Raw genomic sequence first — 13,938 nt, 5'->3', positions numbered from 1 at the left:
GTACTTAGGAGGGGTCCAGGGGGTCGGGACCCCTCCCGAAAGACATACCAAATAGGCTACTAAAATTAAATAATGAAAATATACTTGTTTGGCATCTGTCGTGTAATTGATGGTTATTGAATTTCCTCTGAACTTATTGGAAGGCAAGCATTAAATCGGGTTCATACGATTTTATTGTTGTTGATTTATTCGCTTCCCTGCTACTTTTGGCTAATTGCGAAGGTTAGGATGATATGATGAAATTGATGAAGGGACACTCACAAAGAACGCCATGTCCATGTCGGGGTTCGGGGTTGGGTCCCCTGACGTCGTAGCGCGTTGTGCTAACCACTCCACCACGGAGATCAGTTACAGTTTATTGTGTGACTCGCACATAAAACTACAATCTTCGGAATTTTTAAAACTGTGCAACCGTTTGTTCTTTGGGTTAAATGTTAGGCTATGAAACCACAACCTGGTTCCTGTATTGTACAGTCAATGCCAATAAAAATGGGACATTTAGATCCTTAAGTGGGAGAGGAACAATTTCCCCTAGGTCTCTCTCGCTGCAACAGCTGCCGATCACTGTTGCCAACTTCGCTCTTTTGGAGCCAGATCTGGCTCTTTCGTGCACTCGTTTGACTGTAAACTATGGCACCCGCCGCCTGCCCCACTATGATGCCACCACTGGCTCCGGCCAACAAAGACCAACTTTTGTCGTGAGTGTGGAATTTGCACGTGACGTGATATTGTTATATTGGCTGCGCCACTCGCCCCCTCTTACTTCCCAGCTAAGGTGAAGATGACAATATTTTCGATTTCATATCAGCATCAGTGGATTATTAAGATGGGTGATGCCGCCAAATCTAGGCGGTGAAAATTAAGAATAAATTGCCGTCACTTTAAAGCTAACGGTAATAGCAGCGGCCCCACCCCTCTTGACACCTAAAATTACTCTAGGAGGCACTTTATGCAGCCTTCGTTAATCTAGCTCCTTGAAGGTCATCTTTAGCTCTATTAATGGTGAAATTTAGCTCTTTTATGCACATCAGGTTTGGCAACACTGCCAGGATGGCCGTAGGAGGCAAGGAGACATGCATTAGGCTTATGGGACCATTATTTTATTCGTTCTCTCGGGAATATCAAACATCCAATGACGTAGAAAAGTACATGGACAGAAAAAGGACACGTTGAACTAATTATGTCATAGTGTTCCATTTACAACGCAACCCGGAGTTGGGGATAGTACAACTTTTGAACCGGAAGTGGTATAAATATAATCCTTATACCAAATTGAAGCCTTGTTCATGCATATACTTTTAAACCGGGGAACAATGATTGGATTTCATTAGTGTCCACGCAGTGTTGCCAGATGTAACGGGAAGTATAAATGATTTTTTTTACAAAGAATGAAAAATCGCACATAACGCACATGTACGGACATGCCGTCGGTAATTTTCAGTTTGGTTAGGTGGATTAGCTCGGCATCTATGGCAGTGAAAAAAGAAAAGTTCATGTCTACCTATAGCCAATCGGATGAGGCGTCTTTAAGGGGAAAGTAGAAAAATCGTTGTTTTTAGAAATTAAGACTGTGCATTGCCAACACTGCTGGTGTTTCAGTGCCACAAAAGGTGTGTTTTAAAAATGTATACATCATGCAATTACTGAAAACAATAAAAAAGAAACTTGGACATTTTCATGAAATAGTGTTACTTACATGCACCTAGCAACCATGCGATGCATCAGGAATTTATCACAATGAGCAATTCTCATTAACATCGACAGCAATTACATATTCAGATAAAAAAACAAACTTATCGCATGGTTGTCAGCTGCATGCTTTGTAAAAAAATTCATTTACACTTCCCGTTACATCTGGCAACACTGCATGGACTCAAATGAAATCCAATCGTTGTTCCCCTGTTTAAAAATATATGCATGAACAAGGCTTCAATTTGGTATAAGGATTATATGTATACCACTTCCGGTTCAAAACTCGTACTATTCCCAACTCCAGGTTGCGTTGTAAATGGAACACCCGATAGAAGAAAACGTCGAAACTCCCATTTTATTAGCCGTAATTGAAGTTGAAGTTGATTTCCCATAAGGAATACACGGGATTCTGTAAATACTTATTAATCATATTTTTCAAAAATTGTGTCTAGCTTAGTAGAAAAACAATTTCCACTTGCAACATAGAGAGAAATTCATACTCTCTTGCATACTAATCCCTTTTTTAAATAGCAGTGCACAATCCGACGATATTGAAATAAATGCACAACCCGTGCGTAATTGTCCCTCTTCACCGTAAGAGCTCGCTTCGCTGTAAGGTGTTGTGTGTGTTGCATAATTCTACGGCGGTGGTAGATGTTGCCATTTGGTATTAAAATCCACTTATCGCCGGAGAATTAGGCAACACACGCAACGAAGCGAGCAATTAAGGATCTAAATGTCCCATTATTATTGACGGTGAGTGTACATTAATTTTTTGTCGATCTAACTTAGCTTTTATTTTACTTATTCTGTTAGACGAACTAACTGGACTTTATTTATCTTATTGACGGAAAACATAACAAGCTTTCTGCTTTTTGTTTTATTAACTTGAAATGAGCTATGCCAATTTCAATGGAGTGGGGAATTCGTACCCTTCAGATGGTAATTCAGGGTAGCATCTCACGTCATAGAATTTGTTGGTAAGTCAATGCAAGTGCCTTTCAAGAACTCTTGGCACAGAAGCATGGGTTTCTGTGGATTAGAAGTTACGGTCTTCCGGAAGTGAGAAGGAAATTATTATTGACATCCAGTCGGTGAGTGTTTAATTAAAATTTCGAACTCGGCAACCTGTGTGGTTTGTCGTGCGCAAAAATCTGCTTCTGAAAGAGCTTCTGCTTCGCAGATACAAAATAGGAATATCAATTTGAAAGCATTCTTGGTCCGGAACACTGCTAAAATTAGAAAAAAAAGATGGTAATTTCGTTTAAACAGCCAAAATAGTAATTGTTGTCTTTATTCTGTCGCTCTCTCTTTGAGTGTAGACTTGCAACACTGTCATTCCTACGCGCTATTGATTGAAGTAGATTGATTTTGTTTTACTTTACGTCGCTTTTCTTCCCATTTTGACTAATCGCGACGATGTAGGTGAATGGTGATAAGATGGATGAGTTCTGTGCTTTATGCACAGATCTGGACAAATCTGGACTGGGCCTAATTTTGATGTAAGGAAGGAGTGGCCTTTTGATAAAGCACCCTAATGTCATCCTCACTTCCACGTGGTACGCCCCAGTCTTGCAGGCCAACGATGCTCTGGCGCTTGGACTTACGGCCAGTATATTTGTTTTGTACGGTTGTGTGCTATCTTGTGCTTTGTCCTTACATGTGCCTCTTTAGTCTCAGCTTTTAACCAAATAAGGAAATTTCAGTGCTCACAGAGAGAGTGTGATTTTAGTTACGATAAGGGGCTGGACCCCGTTTGATATGACGGGGTGCAAATAGCCCAAGTGTTGACGCACCCAAAAAACGTATTTCATTCAATCAATCATTAATCTTGTTTGCAAGGCAATAAAAAGATACATGAGACAATCATAAAGATTGATTGTAAATTGTGTTGAAAGTAATTGTGTAATGCGTATAAAACACTTATTTTTCGTGGACATTTTGGATTATTAGAAACTCTCGTTGTCATTCCAGAAGCTTCGTAAGCCCACAATGATCGCCATCATTACATCCGCTTCGAGTACAGGACATGTAATTAACCCACATACGCAATAGAATGTGACATCAGCACATTAGCAACTTCGCTGTGTTGAGTGGAAAAGGATATACTCACAAATCTCGCGGGCGTACAGAGAAAAAGAACAGGAATCAGTAAGGTCGAAACATGGAAATTCAAGAGAAAGTTACAGGAAAATAGAGAGAAAATGAAGAAAGAACGAAAATAAAGAAAGATAATGGGTAACTGGCGAAGAAATGGAGGAAGTAAGGAGTAAGAAGTAATTAAAGAGATGGACAAAGGAAATGAAAGAGAGGGAAAAAGAGTAGGAAGGATGGAAAGGAAGAGAGAAGAGAATTTAGCAGTGGCATAGAAAGGAAGACAGAAAAATTACAGGAAGATAGAAAATTAAATAAAGAAAGGAAAATACAGAAAAATAAAAATACAGTAAAACCTCGTTAATCCTGACCCTGATAAGCCAGACTTCGCTTAATCCGGACAGCCCCCCCCCCAAAAAAAAGCAGAATGCAAGGTTTAAAATGTGGCTAGAAGTCAACAATCGCATTCGTCGTACGTACTGCATTGTATGTACAGTATTGCTTTACATTTTACTGTACTGTATAGTGTATTTAGGCCTATAAATACACCATAATAAACATGTTCTGTTGCTATAAACGGAATTTTAATGCTTTTTCTACTGTTCTTTTAGGTTATTTCAGTTAATCCGGACTTTCGTTAAACCGGTCAAATTATCCATTAGTCCGGATTAACGAGGTTTTACTGTATATAGAAACAGATCAAGAAATAAAGAGATAGAAAAGAAAACGATATAAAGAGAGAGAGATGAATGGTGAAAAGAATAGAGGTGGATAAACAGGAAGAAAGGAAGAGATAAAAAAATGTAAAGAAACAGAGGGAGAGCGAATAAGAAAGACTGAAGATAAAAGGAGAGAAAACGGAGATACAGAAACAATGAAGAAAGAAAGATGCAGAAAACTAAACAGAAACGGAGGAAGATATAAAGAGACAGAAAGAAGATTTGGGGGCTGACGGCCGAGAGGGTTAAGTGGTAGACTTTCGATCTCTCCACCGAAGATCCCTGGATCGAGTCCCGGCCTTTTCATCACTTTCGCGTAATCAACACTCGTCCTCATCGTCGCGATTAGCCATAAGTGTCATAATCGTGACGCTAAATAAAATTACACGTAAATACAAAGAAAAGTATTTCCTTGTCTTAGCAATATTCTGGTTATGGCTGTTCTTCGTGAGTGTTCCTTCATCAATTTCATCATATCATCACTCATCCTAATCTTGGCGATTAGCGAAAAGTGGCAGAAGAGCGAAGTAAAATAAACCAAATCAACAATTTGGTTTAATGCTGTTCAAACGTAGCTATATGAAGAAAACAAAAACTAACTGGAAAAGTGACTGTGAAAAAACGAGTATAAAACGTCCTTACCTTTCAGCTGTCTGTTTTTGTTTTGTTCCGATAACAAAGTGGGTTATAATGGCTTAATTTCGCACCGCTAGGTGGGAGGATAAATTAAACCAAGAATTTAGGCGGGTAAATGGCGACAGACAAAGAGGAAGTGAAAGAAATTAAAAGTTCTTCTGAAGGGAAACGCACCGTCAGGACACGCACTGGATACGCACAATGGCCTAGAAAACGATCGACTTGTGTCTGGTAATATTTCCATTTCTCTCGTATGTAATACATTGTTCTCGTTATGTGGTAGCCACGTGACAAGTTCCTTGGGTGTAGTTTATAACGTCCATGTTTACGTTATAAACAAGCACGTACCTAGAAATATATTTCGGCAGGGGTCCGAACAGAGTGTCACAGAAATACTACTAATAATAATGTTTACATTAATAAGTTAATGTAATTTATAGGTCTAGTCATAATATGTAAAAAGACTGTATTAGAATACAGATGTAACAGCACGTATTCATTATCTAGCTTATATGCAGTTAAGATCACCACAATTTGTATAAATACAACTACCCTGGCAAGGAAATTAATGTCGAAATGAAATAAAATTGAATATTAATTGAATAACAAAAATGGGTGTTAGATCCAGATGACGTAAAGTAAAATTCCTGATTAATATTTTGGGCTTGTGCATATTATTATAAGTACTAGTGTACATAAATATTCTTTGGTAGATGTCATTCAAAGCGGCATGATCCCAATCTAATCCTTGCCTTCCAGAAAATTCGATGGAAATAAATAAACAACAAATGATAAAGAAGTACATTTTCATTATTTAATTTTAGTACTTGTAAGTCTTTCGGGGGGAGTCCGGACCCCCTCCCCCCTTAAAAGTTCTTATTACAGACACAGATCAGTGGTGGCGAGGGGGGCATTCGCCTCTCACTTTTGCCCCCGCACTATGCAAAACCTTATATACAAAGGGAAATATACTGTATTTGCCCACCCCAGTTCTAGCACCTTGCCCCCCCCCCCCCGCGGTTTTGGAACCCAATCGCCGTCACTGACACAGATATATACATTTATGAGGTGCTCATGATAACACATGCTGCATGTCCGAGATCGACAATGTATGGATCCCTACCCACCAAGACCGCCCGCAAGATTTGGGGGGGGGCAGCATTGCTTAAAGTGGGGGCAACGTGAGCTGATACTTTCCCCCAGTTCAGATTCTTTTGAGTTGGTGTTTTAAGTCCACTTTATGCACAGTAAGGCTAATCGGGACTGGACCTACAGTTTAAAGTGGGATCCGAACCACTATCTGCCTCCACCGGGTATCGAACCCGGGACCCCTTGATTACAAGGCGGTGACGCTACCACTGCGCCATCGGGAAGGTCCGCCCACCAGTTTAGAGAATTCTCATAAAGCATCCCCAGCTGTAGTATAATTTGCATTGGCAAATAATCTGCTGTCGTTAAGGCTACTCGATGTTCAGGTTTTCAAGCTACAATTCCAAAAATTTGAATTATATATAGTATTTCCAGATATCTCATGGGGAGCAAGCGACCCCCTCCCACTGGTCCCCCTCTGCGGGCGGCCTTGATACCCACACACAAACTTCCGCGCCTTCATTTTGCGCAACGGTGCAATACACGAAGAAAGAGGGCACATTAAAAACAAAACAACGAGTTCATGAACCAAAATCCGTTCCTAGCTGTTGAGAGAAAATTGCAACCAGGGCAAAAAAAGAAAAATTGAAAGAAAAAAAAAACATTCAGCCATCGTGGATTAACACTAACATTACTACTTTTCGCATGCATTACAAAACTTCGACTCAGGTTACAACGTTACATGTTCCAAACTTGAAAGAAAGAAACTAACGGATCGAATTGAACTGTGAAATATGAACTTGTGATTTAAAAAATGCCGTGTGGAATGACAGTTATTTTGTAGGAAAGAGGAAGGGGGTAGGAAATGTAGACACGTGACACAGCGTCACCTTGAAAAAAATATTTCCGGCGGATTCAATCACGGAAATGTGTTCAGTGTCACGAAACTAAATGGGGAATTTTTCTTATCTAACTGACTGCGGTGATTTATCTTACCAATGGAAATAAATATAGAACGCTTGATCCAAGAATATAATTGGTCATTTTTTTGTAATCTGGTTAATTTTAAGTCGTCTTAGAGGCGTAACGAAACTTAGAAAGACAGATATAAACATAGAAAGTAGAAAAGCATAGAGAAATATAGAAAAGAGACAGAGAAGATGAAACAGAGAGATTTAAAGAAACGTAGAAACAAAGAGGCAGAGAGAAAAATTCAAACAAAGCGGCATCGAAAAGCGTAGAAAGAAAAGCAAAAAAAGAGGCAGAAAGAAAGATGGAAACAAAGAAGCATAGAAAAACGTAGAAACAAGTGTAGAAAGGAAGCAGAGAGAAAGATGGAAACAAAGAAGCATAGAAAAATGTAGAAACAAGAGTAGAAAGGAGGCAGAGAGAAAGATGGAAACAAAGAAGCATAGAAAAAGGTAGAAACAAGAGTAGAAAGGAGGCAGAGAGAAAGATGGAAACAAAGAAGCATCGAAAAACAAACGTAGAAACAAGCGTAGAAAGGAGGCAGAGAGAAAGATGGAAACAAAGAAGCATAGAAAAACGTAGAAACAAGCGTAGAAAGGAGGCAGAGAGAAAGATGGAAACAAAGAAGCATAGAAAAACGTAGAAACAAGCGTAGAAAGGAGGCAGAGAGAAAGATGGAAACAAAGAAGCATAGAAAAGCGTAGAAAGGAGGCAGATAGAAAGATGGAGAGAAGACAATGAAGAAACAGACATTCATGGATATGAACAAAATAACATTATTTATTGTAATTTAAGAATATTTGACCATCAATACACCACAAATAACTTTTAGAAAATTCTTCCAAGTAATATATGATACGATATGTTGTTCATTTGATTATGTAATTAATGCAAAATGTTTTACTAAACTAATGGGAAGAGTTTTGGCCGGTTTTGACTAAAACCCTCCCCGATACGGCCTTGCTCATTATTGTATTTGTTCATGACGTTCATGATGATAAAGATGCAACGATAGCAAGAAAGGGGCAGAGAGGAAGACAGAAGGAAAGGTGGGATAAAGAAAAATAGAGAATGGTAGAAAGAAAGAGACAAGGGAAAGAAAGAACAAAAGAGAGAGATGAGAGAAAGGTAAGAAAACTTAAATTTCTTAATTGCTGTAACTGACAACCTGCAAATAACAGAAAACAATATTCTTTGTAATAACATATCGCTACATTTTCACCTTGAGCCCACCACTGCACTCCCTTGCGAGAGATCGTTAACCCGCCACTGTTTCTATGCTGTTACCTGTTTCCAAGCAAGTGTTTCCACAGAGAATCCAAAAACTGACGCGAACCATTCCTTCAAAATGGCCAACACCGCACACGAACGTCTGTAACAGCAACTGGTCCCAGACACACAGCTATCATACGTTCGCTTGAACAAACCTCGCAGACTTCACAAAACGCGCCGCTCACAAAACACTACAAGCACACGTTTCCACTAGCATGGAGGCAGGCGTTAGAACACAGGAAGAGCAGCTGGCCAGTGTTGCCAATGTGGCTCTTTTGGATCAAGATATGGTGGCGCTTTCTCTCATTGATGCTTAGCTACAAAACGCATGAAAATGTCGGGACCTACGGATGTACGTATGAGGAATATATATATATATATATATATATATATATATATATATATATATATATATATATATAGACTTTAAAATGCATGTTTTTAGGCTCAATTTGTCATGAGACGCCAAAATTTCAGTGATTTGATTTAATACGTATATGTTAATACAAAAAAATGCAATTACATAATTATCTGAGCCCTAATTTTTATTAAGTTATTATTATTATTTTATTATTATTAATTGCCATATTATTATTCATAGTTTATTACTATCAATGATAACAATATTTTTAAGAAAATATGGCGTAGCAATAGTAATATAAAAGCATCTACTCATTATCTAGCTTACTGATAGTTAGGATCACGAATATATGCATGATTTTTTTTTAAATAAAAGAAAATTAAATAGAAAATTTTCCATTTCTGACAACATTATTTCCAGTTGATGTAAAATTGTCTCCGATTATTATTATTAGTAGTAAGCATTATTTTGTCATTGTATTCGAAATTCAATATATACTGCTGGACAAAAAAAACCGGACACCTTAATATTTGACATCTGAATTGCAATTACTTATGAATTACGCTCTCAGTTAAGTATTGAACAATTGAACATTCATTATTGAACATTTTCCATAGTTTTTCCGTTTATTATTTATCTATTTATTTATTTATTTACTTGTATTTACTTATTTGGAACACCTAGTAGGCTTAAAATCAATTTCATGGAATTTTGTTTTAATTTATTGATTTTCAATTCCTGTTGGTATTATTTTGTTTAATGTCTAGAGAGGCATGAATTTTGGTTCATAGTAACCATAGTAACAGATATTATTGATATTGTCATTTCTGGTGTTTATCTTGCAAGTGTATTGTAAGTTTGCTAGCTTGAAAATGAGACGTGAAGAGGTAGTAAAAGCAGTAGCTCTTCGCGATGATGGTCGTATATTGCTAGGGTGCTAAATATAGCACAAAGTACTATCAATGAAGCTCTCAGACGGTATGATGCAACTGGTTCCTATGGTAGAAGACCGGGTTCTGGTCGGAAACGATGCACAACAGCACGGGAAGATCGTTTAATGCGTATCATAGTCTTAAGAGACCGTCGTACGACTTCAAATATTGTGGCACAGCATTAGAGAAATGTTCATAGAGCTGTGGTTTCTTCACGAACAGTTCATAGAAGACTGAATGAAAGTGGTTTATCATCTCGGAGGCCAGCTGCAGGTCCCAGGTTGTTAGCACGTCACCGGAAGCGAAGACTGGAATTTGCTACAAAACACTTACATTGGAATGTGGAGCAGTGGGATAAGGTTTTATTCTCCGATGAGTCAAAATTCAACCTACGTTCATCAGACGAGAGTGAACATGTGTATAGAAGACCTAATGAGCATTATGCGCAATGTTGTTTCGTTGAAATAACACCCTTTGGAGGCGGTGGTGTCATGTGGTCTGGGGAGGTATCTCTTTACAAGGACGTACAGAGTTGGTTTGTAGAGAATGGGGCACTGGCAGCTTGTAGGTATATTACAGAATGTGTGGCAGATCATGCAGTACCATATGCACCATCCATAGGTCTGGACTTTGTTTTTATGCATGACAATGCGCGTCCTCACATTGTGAATATTGTCACGGAGTACTTGGACGAAGTTGCGATTACGCGATTAGAATAGCCACCACAAAGTCCGAACCTAAATCCGATAGAGCACATCTGGGATGAACTGAAATGACATATCAGAAACCGCGCAATAGTTCCAGAAACAATTGAAGAGCTAAAACGTGCTATTCAAGAAGAATGGGAGCAATTGGACCAAGAAGTGATTGCCAACCCTATTCGAAGTAAGCCACGGTGGTTACAAGCTGTAATTGATGGCAGGGGAGGTAACACCCGCTACTAGACAGCTTATATACCCCAACAGTACCAGTTAACAATATGAAAAAAAATATTGGTAAGATTTCCTTTTTTCTTTTTTCTTTGGTAGTTTTCTGCAACTTTCGTTTTTGTTCTAATTTATCTTATTAGCAATACATTTTAATTTGCCTTCTGTTGAATATATTCAGGTTTTCTTATTTCCAATAATTTCTGCAACCTTTAGTTAACCTTCGAATCAGAATTTATGCATTATCACAAAAAATGCAAGTGTCCGGTTTTTTTTGTCCAGCAGTATATATATTAAGTTAACGTATTAGAAGAGATCACATACCTCCCAATTTCTAAGATCAAATTTGCATAACCATGACCTGCCAATAAAAAGCAACATTGAGAAAATAATTTTGAATATCTCGAGTTTTATGACTATTTCCAAGGTAATTTATAACAGGGTTTGAAAAATATGTACAATTCAAAAATAGTTCCTACTTCACTGGCAGACTGTCAATATGATAAGCTCTATGCTTCATTCCATCGTTTCGCACTCATTTTAAACAGTTTTTACTTCTTTATATAGTTTTTGAAGAGCACAAACCAGGTGATGCAACTAGTACCACAATCAATGTAATAGGTTGACAATGGTTTGGATTACGCGTATTTTGAATAGGGAGATAATGTAGACAAAAGGAAATTCCTCGCGTTGGGCTACCAACTAAACGATATTATTTTATTGATTTTATTGTTTCTGTCTTTTCTACCACTTTTGGCTAATCGCGAAGATGAAATACAAATGACGGGACAATCAAAAGTTCCGCAGAAGATCATACTGTTACGTACCCAATAGGACAAAGTAATGTTAATAGTTTGCTAAAGAGGAATAGAGATGGCAGCACCAGGCGTGCAAAATTAAGAATTAGCATAATATATGTGAATAGCTTTATAAATAAGAACAAAGCAAATTGGAAAGATGAAAAACAATAGAATATATTATAAGAAGACAAAGAATAAATATAAAAAATAAATTAATGTAAGTATATGATAAATCAAACTATTGATCATACGTAAATTGATCAGAAAACTAAAGAAGTCAAAGCACTGCTACAAATCTGTGTTGAACAGATATTGCATCTGTCCAATTGATTTACCATTCACATAGCGGAAATTTTGTTTACATCAGTGGCGGGGCATTCCAGTCGACACCCCACAGCACTTTTAGTTGCGCGTTTCAACCGTAGCACCTACTTGGATGCGCGTGTCAGTCATTTGGCACCAAGTATATACTCTGTTGTACCCAGTTAGTGTTGGCGCGTTCCAATCGCAGCAGCAAGGGAGGATATTAGTATAATTCCCAAAGCTTAAAGGATAAAGGAATTCATTAAATCGTCAAGAACATAAATAAATGGAAATCCAGAGGGAAGTTCACAAAGAAGACAAGAAGGAAGTCCAGATCCAGATCGTGTCTTACGAAGGAAGTCCAGAGAGAAGAATATACAAATCAACAAAAGAAATAATAAAAAACATATTGAAATGAAAATTGACTGTAAATAAGAATTATAGAAGAACGTAACTTATCATATAAATATTCTGATTCCATGTATCCTGTGTTTAAATAATATATTCGTTTAAACGTCTCCATTGGAAGGCATCCTGTCTGGTTTCGTTGTCTACAAAGAACCCTACCCTGTAGATATTCTAGCTGAGGTTTAAGATTAAGATTCATGCACCTTGCACCAAATAGAGGTAGCAATACTGACTGTGAGTCCAGCCGCCAGAACCTCGTTAGTGTACAACAATGCAGTTCAGAGTGACGTTGACACTTGAGTGTCTTCCGGCACTATCTTGCATCTTTCAAATTATTTGGGCGGACGTGCCGGAGTGGTTAGCATAGCGCGCTACAACGTTAGGAGTCTCGGTTTAGAATCCCGGCCTAGACATGGGTGGTCCTTGAGAGTGTCTCATCACTAGACCTCGGATTCTAGGTTTTTAACCTATTTTTTCCTTTAAAGGCATGTAAGAAATAATAAGTTATGTCAGCATTTAGTTATGTGAAATATATGTTCCTGAGAATCTGGATGTGCTTTCATAACCGACGAAATTTGTTTCGTTTGGAGTCGGAAATTGTTCCTTGTATATACGTATCAATTATATTTAATAATTTCACTCAGCCTAAAAATATTTTAGTATGTGTAGTAGTTGTGCTGTTTAGTATGTTTGTGTTTGTCTTGTGTAATAGTTGCGGTGTGTAGTTTGTTTATGTTTATATTGAGTAGTAGTTGTGATGTGTTTGTGTTTATATTGTGTTATAGTTGTGATGTGTTTATGTGTGTCTTGTGTAGTAGTTGTGCTGTCTAATGTGTTTATGTTTGTCTTGTGTAGTAATTGTGCTGTCTAATGTGTTTGTGTTTGTCTTGTGTAGTAGTTCCTCCATTCATATTGGGGGTTAGGCGTAGAGCTGACAACTCTGCACTGTAAAAAGACATGTCAAGAAACAGCAATATAAGGCCATGGATGTTCCCAAGGTAAAATATTCCGGAGGTAAAATAGTCCCCCGTTCGGATCTCCGGGTGGGGACTACTTTGGGAGGTCCCTGGACTAAGGATAAGATCTACGTTAGGAATAAGGATATTAAATTAGGCACCTGGAATGCTCTGAGCCTTTACCGGCCTGGGGCATTTCAGTGTACAGTTAATGAGATAGTTAAGTATAAATTAAATGTAGTAGCTGTCCAGGAAGTTAGGTGGCCAGGAGAAGGGAATTGTAAAACTAAAAATTATACTTTTCTCTATGGTGGTACTGAAAATCATAATTTTGGAACAGGCTTTTTCATAAATAATAGAATTATCTCGGCTCTTAAAACAGTAGAATTTATTAATGATAGGATATCATATGCAGTTTTACAGGGTAGGTGGTGTAAAATTATTTTAATAAACATACATGCAGCAACGGAAGATAAAGATGATAATACTAAAGATGATTTTTATACAGAGTTAGAACAGGTCTTTGATAAATTTTCTCAGTATGATATGAAAATTCTGTTAGGTGACTGTAATGCACAGATTGGCAAAGAAGAGGCATTTAAACCCACGATTGGTAAATAAAGTCTTCATGAATTAAGTAATGATAATGGTATAAGATTGATTACTTTTGCAACCTCAAAGAATTTAGTTGTGAAAAGTACCACTTTTAAACATAAAGATATCCATAAATATACCTGGTCTTCTCCAGATGGTAAAACTCATAATCAGATAGATCATATTC

This window comes from Lepisma saccharinum, chromosome 7, assembly GCF_977018435.1.
Source record: "Lepisma saccharinum chromosome 7, izLepSacc3.1, whole genome shotgun sequence".
NCBI lineage: Eukaryota > Metazoa > Arthropoda > Insecta > Zygentoma > Lepismatidae > Lepisma > Lepisma saccharinum.
The sequence above is the reverse complement of the archived record's forward strand: the minus strand, read 5'-3'. Positions refer to the sequence as shown.